Source organism: Lepidochelys kempii, chromosome 6 (assembly GCF_965140265.1).
Source record: "Lepidochelys kempii isolate rLepKem1 chromosome 6, rLepKem1.hap2, whole genome shotgun sequence".
Taxonomy (NCBI): domain Eukaryota; kingdom Metazoa; phylum Chordata; order Testudines; family Cheloniidae; genus Lepidochelys; species Lepidochelys kempii.
Window position 1 is genome coordinate 6,622,043 of NC_133261.1, and position 14,167 is coordinate 6,636,209.

Genomic DNA, 14,167 nt, shown 5'->3' on the forward strand with positions numbered 1-14,167 from the left:
CTGCAGCGTCCCTGCTCCAGGAGACCTGTTGCCCCATTGCCCCCAGGCCGAGCTGTGGGGAGGGAGACCTGAGCCACCCAAAGGAGGGAGGCCGGAGAGCCTCAGTGCAGCAGCAGGAGGGGAGAAGAGCCCAGTGCTGGGAGCAGCGGAGAGACAGAGCCCATATGTGAGGTGTAAGAATTGGATGGGGAGAGGTGGGAATTAATGATCACCTGGAGAGTGGGAGGCCCTGAGTGGCAACACTAGGATTGGTCGTGTTCTGTGTGTTTATTATTGACCTGGAATAATGGTCTAAAAAACTTGAGATAGGAAAACTTGCCCGGGCCACCGAATTCTTTTGTTTGGGTGGATTGTGAGGAATTTCAGAAAGAGCTTGATAATGTCAGGCAACATTCAATGCGTCTGTGCAAGGTGCTGCCTTTCAAGAAGGCTGACTTAAGAAAATTCAGGGAGTTGGTAGGTAAGATCCCTGGGTAGCAAGTCTGAAGGGAAAAACAGTTCAAGAGTTGGCAGTTTTTCAGAGACATTATTATGTGCCTGTAGGAAGGCGAAGGCTCACCGGCATAGCGCCTCCTGCTGGTCATCTTGGAAGTTAGCTCTTCAGCACTGGGAGCCCCCTCTGCAGGCTGGTGTCTTGCCTGCCTTAGGGCCCCCATATCCCTCCTGGACCTCGGTGCCCTTTTACCTTGGGGTGCTGCCCCCTAGCTGTACCCCCACACTCTGGGTCTCCCCTCCCAGGGGAACCCCCAACCCTCTAAACCCACCTTGTCTCAGTGGCTACTGCCAGTCATCATCTAGCCCCTGCTCACTGGAGCAGACTGCACTCTGTAATGGCTACTCATCATTGGCAAGGGGGTAGGACCTGCTGCCTTTGCCTATCCCCAGGCTGTCCCTCTGCCTCCCCAGTACCTCGCTTAGGCCTTCAACGAGGCCTCAGCCTGGGGATTTACCAGGCTGCTGCTCCCCAGCTCCCTTTGCCCTTCCCCAGCACTGCTCCACTTCAGGTACATTGCTCCCAGGCAGCTAGCCCTTCTCCCTCCAGGGCTAGAGTGATACTCCTCTCACTTCTGGCCCCAAGCCCTCTTATAAGGGCCAGCTGGACCCTGATTGAGCTGGCCACAGCTGTGGCTGCTTCCCAAATCAGCCTAGCCCAGCCACAGCCCTCTCCAGGGATGCTTTTAACCCCTGTTTTACTGGAGTGGGGCAGTTGCCCCACTACAGGGCCTAAAAGCAAACTATTCCACTGCATAGGAAAGATAGGAAGTATAGCCAGAGACCATGCTGGCTTAACCAGGAGATCCTCAATGATCTAAAAATCAAAAAATTGTTGTACGTAAAGTGGAAACTAGGTCAAATTACGACAAAGGATGAACATAAATAACACAAGTATGTAGGGACAAAACGAGAAAGGCCAAGGAACAAAACAGATCATAGCTAGAGACATAAAGGGTGACAAGAAAACATTCTACAAATACGTTAGAAGCAAGAGGAAGATCAAGGACAGGGTAGGCCCATTACTCAATGAAGAGGGAAAAAACAATAACAGAAAATGTGGAAATGGCAGAGGTGCTTAATGACTTCTTTGTTTCAAGAAAAGGAGTACTTGTGGCACCTTAGAGACTAACCAATTTATTTGAGCATGAGCTTTCGTGAGCTACAGCTCACTTCATCAGATGTTTACCGTGGAAACTGCAGCAGACTTTATATACACACAGAAATCATGAAACAATACCTCCTCCCACCCCACTGTCCTGCTGGTAATAGCTTATCTAAAGTGATCAACAGGTGGGCCATTTCCAGCACAAATCCAGGTTTTCTCACCCTCCACCCCCCCACACAAATTCACTCTCCTGCTGGTGCTAGCCCATCCAAAGTGACAACTCTTTACATAATCAAGTCGGGCTATTTCCTGCATAGATCAAGGTTTTCTCACATCCCCCCCACCCCCATACACACACAAACTCACTCTCCTGCTGGTAATAGCTCATCTAAACTGACCATTCTCCAGGTTTAAATCCAAGTTAAACCAGAACATCTGGGGGGGGGGGGGGTAGGAAAAAACAAGAGGAAACAGGCTACCTTGCATAATGACTTAGCCACTCCCAGTCTCTATTTAAGCCTAAATTAATAGTATCCAATTTGCAAATGAATTCCAATTCAGCAGTTTCTCGCTGGAGTCTGGATTTGAAGTTTTTTTGTTTTAAGATAGCGACCTTCATGTCTGTGATTGCGTGACCAGAGAGATTGAAGTGTTCTCCGACTGGTTTATGAATGTTATAATTCTTGACATCTGATTTGTGTCCATTTATTCTTTTACGTAGAGACTGTCCAGTTTGACCAATGTACATGGCAGAGGGGCATTGCTGGCACATGATGGCATAGATCACATTGGTGGATGTGCAGGTGAACGAGCCTCTGATAGTGTGGCTGATGTTATTAGGCCCTGTGATGGTGTCCCCTGAATAGATATGTGGGCACAATTGGCAACGGGCTTTGTTGCAAGGATAAGTTCCTGGGTTAGTGGTTCTGTTGTGTGGTATGTGGTTGTTGGTGAGTATTTGCTTCAGGTTGCGGGGCTGTCTGTAGGCAAGGACTGGCCTGTCTCCCAAGACTTGTGAGAGTGTTGGGTCATCCTTTAGGATAGGTTGTAGATCCTTAATAATGCGTTGGAGGGGTTTTAGTTGGGGGCTGAAGGTGACGGCTAGTGGCGTTCTGTTATTTTCTTTGTTAGGCCTGTCCTGTAGTAGGTAACTTCTGGGAACTCTTCTGGCTCTATCAATCTGTTTCTTTACTTCTGCAGGTGGGTATTGTAGTTGTAAGAAAGCTTGACAGAGATCTTGTAGGTGTTTGTCTCTGTCTGAGGGGTTGGAGCAAATGCGGTTGTATCGCAGAGCTTGGCTGTAGACGATGGATCGTGTGGTGTGGTCAGGGTGAAAGCTGGAGGCATGCAGGTAGGAATAGCGGTCAGTAGGTTTACGGTATAGGGTGGTGTTTATGTGGCCATTGTTTATTAGCACTGTAGTGTCCAGGAAGTGGATCTCTTGTGTGGACTGGACCAGGCTGAGGTTGGTGGTGGGATGGAAATTGTTGAAATCATGGTGGAATTCCTCAAGGGCTTCTTTTCCATGGGTCCAGATGATGAAGATGTCATCAATATAGCGCAAGTAGAGTAGGGGCTTTAGGGGACGAGAGCTGAGGAAGCGTTGTTCTAAATCAGCCATAAAAATGTTGGCATACTGTGGGGCCATGCGGGTACCCATAGCAGTGCCGCTGATCTGAAGGTATACATTGTCCCCAAATGTGAAATAGTTATGGGTAAGGACAAAGTCACAAAGTTCAGCCACCAGGTTAGCCGTGACATTATCGGGGATAGTGTTCTTGACAGCTTGTAGTCCATCTTTGTGTGGAATGTTGGTGTAGAGGGCTTCTACATCCATAGTAGCCAGGATGGTGTTATCAGGAAGATCACCGATGGATTGAAGTTTCCTCAGGAAGTCAGTGGTGTCTCGAAGGTAGCTGGGAGTGCTGGTAGCGTAGGGTCTGAGGAGGGAGTCTACATAGCCAGACAATCCTGCTGTCAGGGTGCCAATGCCTGAGATGATGGGGCGCCCAGGATTTCCAGGTTTATGGATCTTGGGTAGTAGATAGAATATCCCAGGTCGGGGTTCCAGGGGTGTGTCTGTGCGGATTTGATCTTGTGCTTTTTCAGGAAGTTTCTTGAGCAAATGCTGTAGTTGCTTTTGGTAACTCTCAGTGGGATCATAGGGTAATGGCTTGTAGAAACTCGTGTTGGAGAGCTGCCGAGCAGCCTCTTGTTCATATTCCGACCTATTCATGATGACAACAGCACCTCCTTTGTCAGCCTTTTTGATTATGATGTCAGAGTTGTTTCTGAGGCTGTGGATGGCATTGCGTTCCGCATGGCTGAGGTTATGGGGCAAGTGATGCTGCTTTTCCACAATTTCAGCCCGTGCACGTCGGCGGAAGCACTCTATGTAGAAGTCCAGTCTGCTGTTTCGACCTTCAGGAGGAGTCCATCTAGAATCCCTCTTTCTGTAGTGTTGGCAGGGAGACCTCTGTGGATTAGTATGTTGTTCAGAGGTATTTTGGAAATATTCCTTGAGACGGAGACGTCGAAAATAGGATTCTAGGTCACCACAGAACTGTATCATGTTCGTGGGGGTGGAGGGGCAGAAGGAGAGGCCCCGAGATAGAACAGCTGCTTCTGCTGGGCTGAGAGTATAGTTGGATAGGTTAACAATATTGCTAGGTGGGGTGAGGGAACCATTGCTGTGGCCCCTTGTAGCATGTAGTAGTTTAGAATCACCTGATCAAGATCCTCTACAGCAAACAGGGAAAGATTAAGAATGAGCTCTCAAAAATGGATACTCTCATAAAGAACCAACCTTCCACACAAACTTCCTCGTGGCTGGATTTTACTAAAACTAGACAAGCCATTTACAACGCACACTTTGCTTCTCTACAAAAGAAAAAAAGACACTAAACTTTCTAAAGTTTCTCAGTGGAGATTTTTAAGAGTAGGTTAGACAAACACCTGTCCGGGATGATCTAGATAATGCTTAGTCATGCCATGAGTGCAGGGGACTGGATTAGATCAGTGGTTCTCAGCTGGGGGTCAGTGAGCCCTTTCAGGGGGGCCGTGGAGCCCCACGGCTGAAACCTGGAGCCCCAGTGCTGAAGCCTGCCCCCCCTTCCCCCTAAGCCAGGAGCGGTGCGGGTCTGAAGCCAGTGGGCCCCCTGCTCTAGTTAGGAGCGGCGCGGGGCTGAAGCCCGCGGTGCCCTCCCCATCCCCCCCAAGCCAGGAGTGGCACAGCCAGAAGCTAGGTGGGGCTGAAGCCGGCAGGGTCCCCACATCCCCTCCAAGCCAGGAGCAACGTGGTGCTCGAGCCGGCAAACCTCCCCTCCCCCACAAGCCAGGAGCAGCAGGGAGGCTGAAGCCGGGAGTCCCAGTGACTTGCCCCTGAAGCTGGGCATTGCACTGGAAGCCCCCCTGCCTGCATACAGCCCATAGCTACCCCCTGCCTGCACCCTGTGCTACCCCCTGCCCATACACAGCCCTTAGCTATCCCCTCCCTGTACCCTGAGCTACTCCCCTCATTTCACACAGCCCCTAACTAACCTCCTGCCCGCACCTGAGCAGTTATCAAACTTTTTGAACTGAGTCCCCCCTTTCAGTTATATTTTTGGTTGCATCCCCCCAGAGCCCAGACAAGCTGGGTGCCCTCCTGAGCGAGTCAGGGGGTGGAGATGGCACATCCTCCCTGGACCCTGCTGTGTGGAGCTGGGATGAGCCATGCCAGGCCTTCCTTACCCCCCCGCCACCAAAAAAAAATTGAAGTAAAACTATGCCTATGCCCAAGTGTGTCCCCCTGGCCTGGAGCCCACGCTTACCCCCTGCCGGGCCCTGTTGTTTTTATAGGATGTTGAATGGGGCCTCAGCAAGAAAAAGGTTGAGAACCCCTGGATTTGATGATCTTTCAAGGTCCCTTCCAGTCCTATGATTCTATGTGGAAAGGAACAATTGAAACTGGGTGACATGGGCAAATCCACTGAGCAGCTGGGCTGACAGATAGATTACGGCAACTGCGTGGCATGTGGCAATGAAGAGAAGAGATTCCCCCGTGGGACAGTAGACGGAGCCACTGCCCAATCCAGCTACACTCACAGCCCCACTGTCGAGAAGGGACACAGAGAGGGAGTGTCACGGGTTGGGGTCACTACAGAGAGTTTGGGCCATCAGTGTTGTTACTGGGGATTTCTAACCCTACATATTTCGGTCTGTTTGTGTGTGTGTATATTTACCTAATTTCCCTTGTAACTGTGGAAAATCCAGTCTTTGGGTTGGGGTTTAACTGCTTCACCTGGGGGTTGCTCCATTGACTCCACAGCTGGCCCTGCCTATCCCACCACAGCGGTTACTAACTTGTGCCGCATTGGGTCTCCACCCCCGACCCCCCCCCAAAGTGAGAGCTCAGGGCTCCATGAAATGTTCTCACTGTTTAAATGAGAAAACAAAGCCCATTTTTCATGAGGTCAGTCGTTCTTATCAGCATCAGGCCTCTCAGAAGGGCTCATTTAAATGTTAAGGGGTCCTGTATTGCTTGGGATCTTGGGTTTGTACTTTGGAAGCATCACATCTCCTGAAATGTTTGCTGACCTCACCCACTATCCTTCCTCTCAGGGCTAAATAAAACAAAAAGTTTCAAGGCAACATTTCAAAATAAATAAGCCACCACAAAAAAGTCTGTTCCCAAGTTTATTTTGTTTAACTGTAAATGGTTTTCTGTTGTTTCTTATGCGTGATTACATTAAAACAAGAATATTAATTTCTTAATGCACAATAGGGAGAGTAAATGACAGTCATGCTCTAAATATAGCAGTTTAATTGTCTTCAACGGATTCTTATTTGGGGGGGGAGAGACTCAGTTTAAACACTCAACATACATGCCAATCATTTATCTGTGTTTACAGCCTATTCTAAAGTAATTACTTCCTACTATGTAATACTCAGGTCCTGAATCTGCCCTTGTCTTGAATAAAGAAAGTTTCACTGATGTAACTTAGGCTATGTCTACACTGTCAGATGTACAGCGCCAGGAGTTGCAGTGCCCCTCAGAGAGCGCTGCAGGGAAAGGGCTGCTGTGTGTTCACAATGCCAGCACAACGGCAGATCTTGCAACGGCCACAGAGCAGTGCATTGTGGTAGCTATCCCAGCATGCAAGTGGCTGCAACATGCTTTTCAAATGGGGTGGTGTTGGGTGGAGTGTGACAGGGAGTGTGTTGTGTGTATGTGGGGGGAGAGAGAGTGGGTTTTGGGGGGGGATGAGAGCATGTCAGCATGCTGTCTTGTAAGTTCAGACAGCAGCAGACTCCCCTCTCCCTGCCTCTCAAGCAACATTCCACAGTAATGGTTTGCTTTGTCCCAGAGCAGATAAGCATGCCAGCTGTCAGAAACGGCGCTTTGAAAGGACATATCCGCATTCCTACAGCCGATTCCAAACAATGACAAGAGTGGCCACTTGACTTAAGGGGATTAGGGGACGTTTCTGGAGGCGGATCAGAGCGCAGTAATGCAACACCTCGTTCGCACTGACGCTGGGGCGTTTCAGCCGAGATGCACCAAGCATTATGCTTCTGGTGGAGGTGGATTACTAGGGGCACTCCCGCTACAAAGTCCAGGTGCTCTACGTGCCTTGACAGTGTGGATGGGTCATGAGTTAGGGTGCCCGGGGTTGCTTTTAATGCACTCTAACTCACAAGTGTAGCCAAGTCCTTAGTGATTTTCAGCTATTAGGCTGGGCAGAAATGCTGTCCTGCCACAAGTAATTGTCAGCTCTTTTGAGCACTTAAAATAACAAAAGGCCCTATCTTCTGAACAGTGGGGAGAAACAGGTTAAACCAGACCAGGGACCCTTAGGGAGAGTTCACTCCTCCTGGCAGAGATACCTCTCCTCACCCCTCTTACTTTCGCAGGAGTCAGGCATTCAAGCACCTGGCTTAATGAGTCCTTTCAGCTGAGGGTGACCCCTCATTTGAGACAGGTTAAGCACAGTTCTGCTCCCCTTTACTTATACAATAAATGCAACAACACTGACAACAACATTTCACTACCCCTTCATTCAGTACTAAAGTGATCTGTAACCCAACACAAGTCAATATTGATCACTTTGAGCAACACCTCTATATCTGATGGATATCTAGGCAGAGTAGGTGAGTTCATGTAAATACAATTTCCTCCTAAAGTCTCTCCCGCTCCCAGCTAGCTGTCATGGGAGAACTCATTCGGACCCTGTTTACATAGTTATGTTAGGAAGAAGCTTCTCCTCTAAAAACGTTTCTATACAATTTCCATTAGATGGTTTCTTGCACCTCCCATTGAGACATCTTGTAATGGCCACTGTCAGAGACAGGATGGATCACTGGTTTGATCCAGTACAGCAGGGAGATGAGATACCGAGCTAGATGGCCTTTAGGTCTGATCCAATACAGCAAGGATGTGGGATACTAGGCTATATGGGTGATTGGTCTGATCCAGTACTGCAGAGAGGTGGGGATACCAGGCGAGATGGGCTGTTATTCTGGTTCAGCAAGGACACAGGGATACATGGACTATCAGTTTGCTTTGGTATGGCTGTTCCTGTGCAGCAGCCTTGCACTAACTGGTCTGATCCAGTACTGCAGAGAGGTGGGGATACCAGGCTTGATGGGCTGTTATTCTGGTTCAGCAAGGACACAGGGATACATGGACTATCAGTTTGCTTTGGTATGGCTGTTCCTGTGCAGCAGCTTTGCACTAACTGGAAGAAGTGACCTGCAATTGATTTTTTTTTTTTTAGTTTTCAATTTAAAAAACGGTATAGGCTGTCAGATTGGTTCATATTCCATTTTTTAAAATTAAGGGTTTTGTTTTGTTGAAGTGTATCCTATTTAAAGAGACTCTTGGCATGTCTATTATTTCATGTAAAACACTTCCTTTAGGCTCTTCAGCGCCTGCTCTTTAGTTAGATTTTTCCAGTCTCCTGGAAGATCTGCTGCTTTAGCACCATACGCTCTAGCTAACTGGTCACTGAATGATTTGAAAACAAATTTCCTGAAATCAGAAGCATCAATATTGGGACCAGGCTGAATGTGCCAGTCTGGGTAGTAATGGCGGTAATCTTTGAAGGGATGAAATTTCCCATCTTCGGCTGCAGTTCGGAATTCACGATTGGAAACCACATCAGAGGAGCATATGGAATGCTCAAGCTTTTGTGAATCACAATCCCTGAAGTTCCCTAACCCTTTGGGTCGATGGACTGATACAAAATGCTCTTTATGGTCAGTGCCTCCTGCTTCACAGGGGGCTTCACAGAACGGACACTGCTTCCCACAGCCAAACACTCGCTTGAAGATCTCATCCTGGGGTTTCACTGGCAGGCTGGAGAGTTTGGTCTCAAGTTCCAAATGATTAAACTGGGTTAAGATTTGTTGTTCCAGCTCCAGAAGGAAGATTTCAATGTTACCAGAAAGCTGCTCAATTTTTGCTGTGGTTTTAAACTGTACTCCAACTAAGCTATTGCTGGAAATGGCCAGGTCCTGCTGCAGCTCTTTGCAAAAGCTGTCTAAAAAGGCAGAAACTGTGTTATTGTTTTTATTTATGGAGTTTTTCAGAACTCCCTTGATTTTATTTATTATTCTGGATAGAATCCCTTTCTCCAAATCCCTCAAACTTGCCTTCCCTCCATAGTGGTCTATCAGACATCTCTGTATCCAGGATTTGACAAACTCTTCATAGTTACTTATCTATTTCACATAGTTGTCAAAGTTCATCTCTTCCAGCAGCTTCTTTAGCAAAAAGAACTGAAAGAAGCTTCGGCTGGTGTATTCAAGGGCCTGTTCACTGCTGAGAAAATTGTCAACTATTTCTAGTCCGAGCCTTTTGTTGACATAACCCACCAGGGCAGGTTTGAGACACTGATCACAGAAATTCCTCGCCCTCGTTTGGCTCTCTTTCTTTTCCAAATGGAGATCAGTAAATATGGAGAAATAATGAGGTTTCAGCTTCTCCAGATGTTGCTGAGGATCGTTTTCTTTGATAAAATCTTCATGCATCTTCTGAAATGCCCAAGCTGCTTCCCCCAAACGTGAAGCTTCAGGTCAACTTCAAACAAAGGAGAAGTGTGAAGTTGCTCAATCTCCTCCTCTTTTAACCTCTCATTAACCATATGCAGCAGTTCTCCACAATAGGTTTCATCATAGTCTGTTTTGGATTTAACTTTTTCTTCAATGTATTTCTTGCATTCAGTCATTAAAGATAGAGCAAGCTCTTCAGTTTTACAGTAACATTCCTGTGAGAAGTATTTTACAACTGCTCGGGTCCATTTTAGGTTTAAGTATTCCTTCTTCATTGGGAAAGACTTCATTCTATAATCCAGCAGGCTTTTTGCATGTTGCAGTATCTGTCTGACAGCACCCCCTCTGTGCTTCAGATCCTTTCTCAGCTGGAGATCCATATCTTGAACAACTTGACATTTCTGTAAAGTACAGAGCGTTAACTCTGACAAGGTTTCTCGCCACATCGTTTCAAATTCTTTTTTCAGTTTCTCATGGTCTAGTTTATCTTCTCTGTTTCGGCATTCAGCCAAGAGTCTGGCAACTTCCCCTTCAATTTTCTGCTTGTACCCAGACTGGATGTTGTCTATCTTGTGCTGTCCTCTTCGTATTCGAATTGCTTCCTCACAGTTACTGCTTGAATAATTTTCAAGTTCTCTTTTGAGGCTATTTGCGCTCCTTTTGAAATCTTCTCTGTACTTTTCTATCAGGTTCAAATTTGGAGCTTCACCTTTAAAATACTGTTCTAAGTTATTCAAGAGCTTCTGTTCTCCCTGCTGTAGCTTCCCTTGTGCTTCCATTTTTAAGCTGTGAAAGAGATCACCCTCTAGTGTCTCTGGCAGCTGATTCTGGATAAAAGTTTCTTTTTCAGATATCCAGAGATACATCTCCTTGCGGAAACCTCATTCCCATTCAGAATACTTCATAGACAGCTGGTGATAGGCTTCAGCTACAAGGCTGTTTCTAAAGCTAAAGATGAAGTTCTCATGTTTCACTGACTTCCACAGGCTCTTCAACCATACAATAAAATCAGGAATATCCTTTCCAGCTCTTTTCCGTGAACGGTTCTCTATGAATTCAAACAGGTATTTCTTTAGCTCACACACACTCTCACTGTATCCAGTGTTTACGGGAGCCATGAGAGGGACTCCATGCCGCAAGCCAGGCATGTACCAATTGTGTTTTTCTGGGTCATACTCCATAATATCAGAAAATGCCATTTCCCTGCTTTGCTTTTCCATCCTTGCTGCAGCTTTGGTCATTTCATTCAGCTGCTCCAGGAGGTGTTTCCTGTCCCTCATGTTTTGATCATGAGCAGACACATCACTGACATTCTGGTGCACAAACTGGCAATTTGGCTCTTTTCCTATTTCCTCCATTCTGAGAAATGCATGGACCACAATTTGCAGAACATCCTTCATTTCTGTGGCATTCTCCATGGCCATGTTAACGATGGTGATGTCACTCAGTCCAATCACCAGAGTGGCCAGCTCATTGTCATGTTGATAACTGTCTTCCAGTGCTGTTAGTTCAGGGGCCTTCAGACCTTCAGTGTCTATCACCAGGATGAAATCACAGCCAAGCAGCTCCTGAACAGCTTCTGTAACTTTAATGAGTGTCATGAACGCTCCTCGCGTACATCGATCGCTACTCACTGCAAACTGCAGGCCGAACATGGTGTTGAGAAGAGTGGATTTCCCAGTGCTCTGCACTCCCAGCACTGTTATAACCACCATTCTGGATCTACCCCCTAGTCTGATATGGAGATGAGTTAGAACATCTACTACCCAGTTCATGGGGATGTTGGAGGCATCTCCATCGATCAGCTCCACAGGAAACCCTTCCAGCATCAGGTCAGCTGCTGTGCATGGGAGATGGGAGAATTGTCTTTGGCTTTCTTCCATTTTCCCTTCTTTAACCATTGAGCATTCAGCTTCATAGAAATGCCCCAACTCACGCATGAAATGCTCCACCCCCAAGGAACTATCAGATATTAATTTATCTAATTCCTCCAGCTGTTTTCAGTCCACTCCTGGAGTTACACATTTCTCTTTTTAGTCCGCCCGCATTTCAGAAAGATTCCCCCTAGCAATATTATCCAGGCTAAATTTCATCCATTTCAGAAAGTAATGTTTCTCCACTGGATTCAACTGTACTATTCCATTGATAAACTTAGTCAAACCATTAGTACGGTCACACTGATTCTGCTGTCTACGTATCTCTAACCATTTCTGTTTCAGTGCAGATTTATAGTCTTCAATGGCCACGTCCCCTTGCCTTTTCATTTGGCACATCTCTTTTTCCAATTTAGCCAAGTTTTTCCATGGGTCTCCTTGCAGGCTCAGCATTTCCCTTTTGTATTTTGCCCCATCTCTTATTTCTGCAGTGATTTCTTCAGTATATTTCCTCGCACACTGACATGCCTGACACTCCTCATCCACCTGGATTCCCAGGTCACGTGCCGTCACAGCCATGGCTTCCAAACTCACTGTCTTCGGAGATGAATTCACTATGGTTCCTATGGTGGACTTCACTTTTTCCACAAATCCTGCATTATTCATGATACCATCTTTCACCAGTACTAGTGATTTGCTCAGTTTCAACACTGAGGACAGCTTATTAAGAAATCCCAGAGTTTCTTTGGGTTTCTTATTCTTGCAGTTGAGGATGAAGTAATATTTAGAGCTGGATTTTTTCAGAGATGACAACAGCTCGTATTCTTTCTCACCGATGCTCTCGGTAACTATGAACACTGCGGAGGAGACCGCTGTTAAAAAGCTAAACTGTAGCCAGTGGGACTCAATGTCTCCATGCAAATTTGTAACTGCAATGGGTTCTGGGAAAAGATCAGAATTTTCCGTCCCCCCAGGGAAATACCAGGAAATCTCAACCAGCCCATCTGCGATTTTCTGAAGGAAGTTCCCAGACTCCATGTCCCGATGGATAAAGAAATCGTGGTGCTGCTGGGAGGGGCTGAGAACCTCATTGAGGAGTTGGGACTTGGAGAAGCTGTAGCTCCCCATCCACACAAAAGAAATCGTTGGCATTTCTGTGAGCACCAGGCTCTCCTCTCTGAACCCTCTGCTCTCTGCCAGGGAGTACAGCCTCCACTTCCTCACAATGTCCCTCATGGCCCACAGTAATAGGGTGCCCTTGGGGGTGTTGAGGGTGGGTAGCACCAGAGGGAGGGCAAACTGGCACATGGACATTTTGGACAGGATCTCCTGCTGTAGGAAGCTGTCTGAGCAAAGCAGAACAGCACAAAGAACATCAAGAGATTGCAGAGAAACTTTCATCTCAGTGTCACTAAAACAGAAAGTGCCATCAGTATGCAGTTTCTCCTCATAATCATCCATTTCTTCTGCAGGAGCCTTGTGCCCAATGCTTGTATTTCTGGCCGTCCCATTCAGAGCCATGACCTTCCTCAGGAAATGCCAAGGTAAATCACCTAATGCCTCTGGAATCCTGTTCTTGATGCTTTCTGGGCAGATCTCCAAAACATCCCTCAGCCTGATCTTGATGCTTCTGTGCTTCTCCAGGTTTAATCTGGACAGAACATCTTGAAATGCTTTACTTCTTTCTGCAGAAGGAAGTTAAAACAAACCAAAATTTCAGAGTAGAAAATGGTGACTTTATATACAGTTTACTCATTCCATAGACAGCCTGATGTTTGTAATTTAAAGAAAAGCAGTACCCAGTAAGTAACAGATGACTTATACATCCTGGATTCAATTCTTCTCTTACTTATATTGGTTTAACAAAAATGAAGCCAATGGGATTACTTCCATGCAAATAAAACATAGTTCTGGCCCACTTTGAACTCTACTAGGTTGGTTTGCATTGTTTGATCCCAATCCTTATCCTCAGCACAGTGCAGAGTCCACTTGAAAATGGCTTAAGTGGCGAACTGAGAATTTCCTAGAAAATCTTCCAGTATAACCAGCTCTATGACATCCCAGCTCACAGCTACTGGAGGAGGGGGCATAGACTCAGGAACCTGTCTCTGTGGTGATCCCAGAAGCTGAAATGACCCCTTGGCTGCTCTAAGCTGCTGCTCAGGATCAGACTGGTGCCTGGCAGTCTGAGGATCAGGTGGCTGTGATGGTAGCCTACACCCCTCACCCTGAGCTGTGCTGGGCATCAATGACTCATCTGGAGGATCTGACCCTTTATTTCCCTTTCAGCAGTCAGTGCAGATTACACCTTCTGGGAAGACTTATTTTTGATTTTCTTCATATCTTCCTCCATCTCTTTGCTGGGACATGTCTTTTACAGATGTAGCTAACAGCACTGTGGCTTTGCTTACCTCCCAGCGACCAAATCAGTCCCTTCACTCACGCTACTTTCTCTGTCCTTTTGGGGAGCTGTGAGTACTGTCATTACTTACAAAGCAAATTTACCCACACTTCAACATGGGGAGCTAATGCTAAGACACCTCCAGGCAAGTCCTGGTACGGTAATGTCTCCAGTGCAGTGTTAGGGTATTTGGACCTGATAAACAATTAACCCATTTATTATGTGTTATAGAGACATTATTAACGTCACAAGAGCAAA

General features: G+C 46.7%; 1 pseudogene; it reads right to left on the reverse strand.

The window, feature by feature from the left end:
* Positions 1-8,473: 8,473 nt before the first annotated feature.
* Positions 8,474-13,754, reverse strand: LOC140912845 (up-regulator of cell proliferation-like; annotated as a pseudogene).
* Positions 13,755-14,167: the final 413 nt, after the last annotated feature.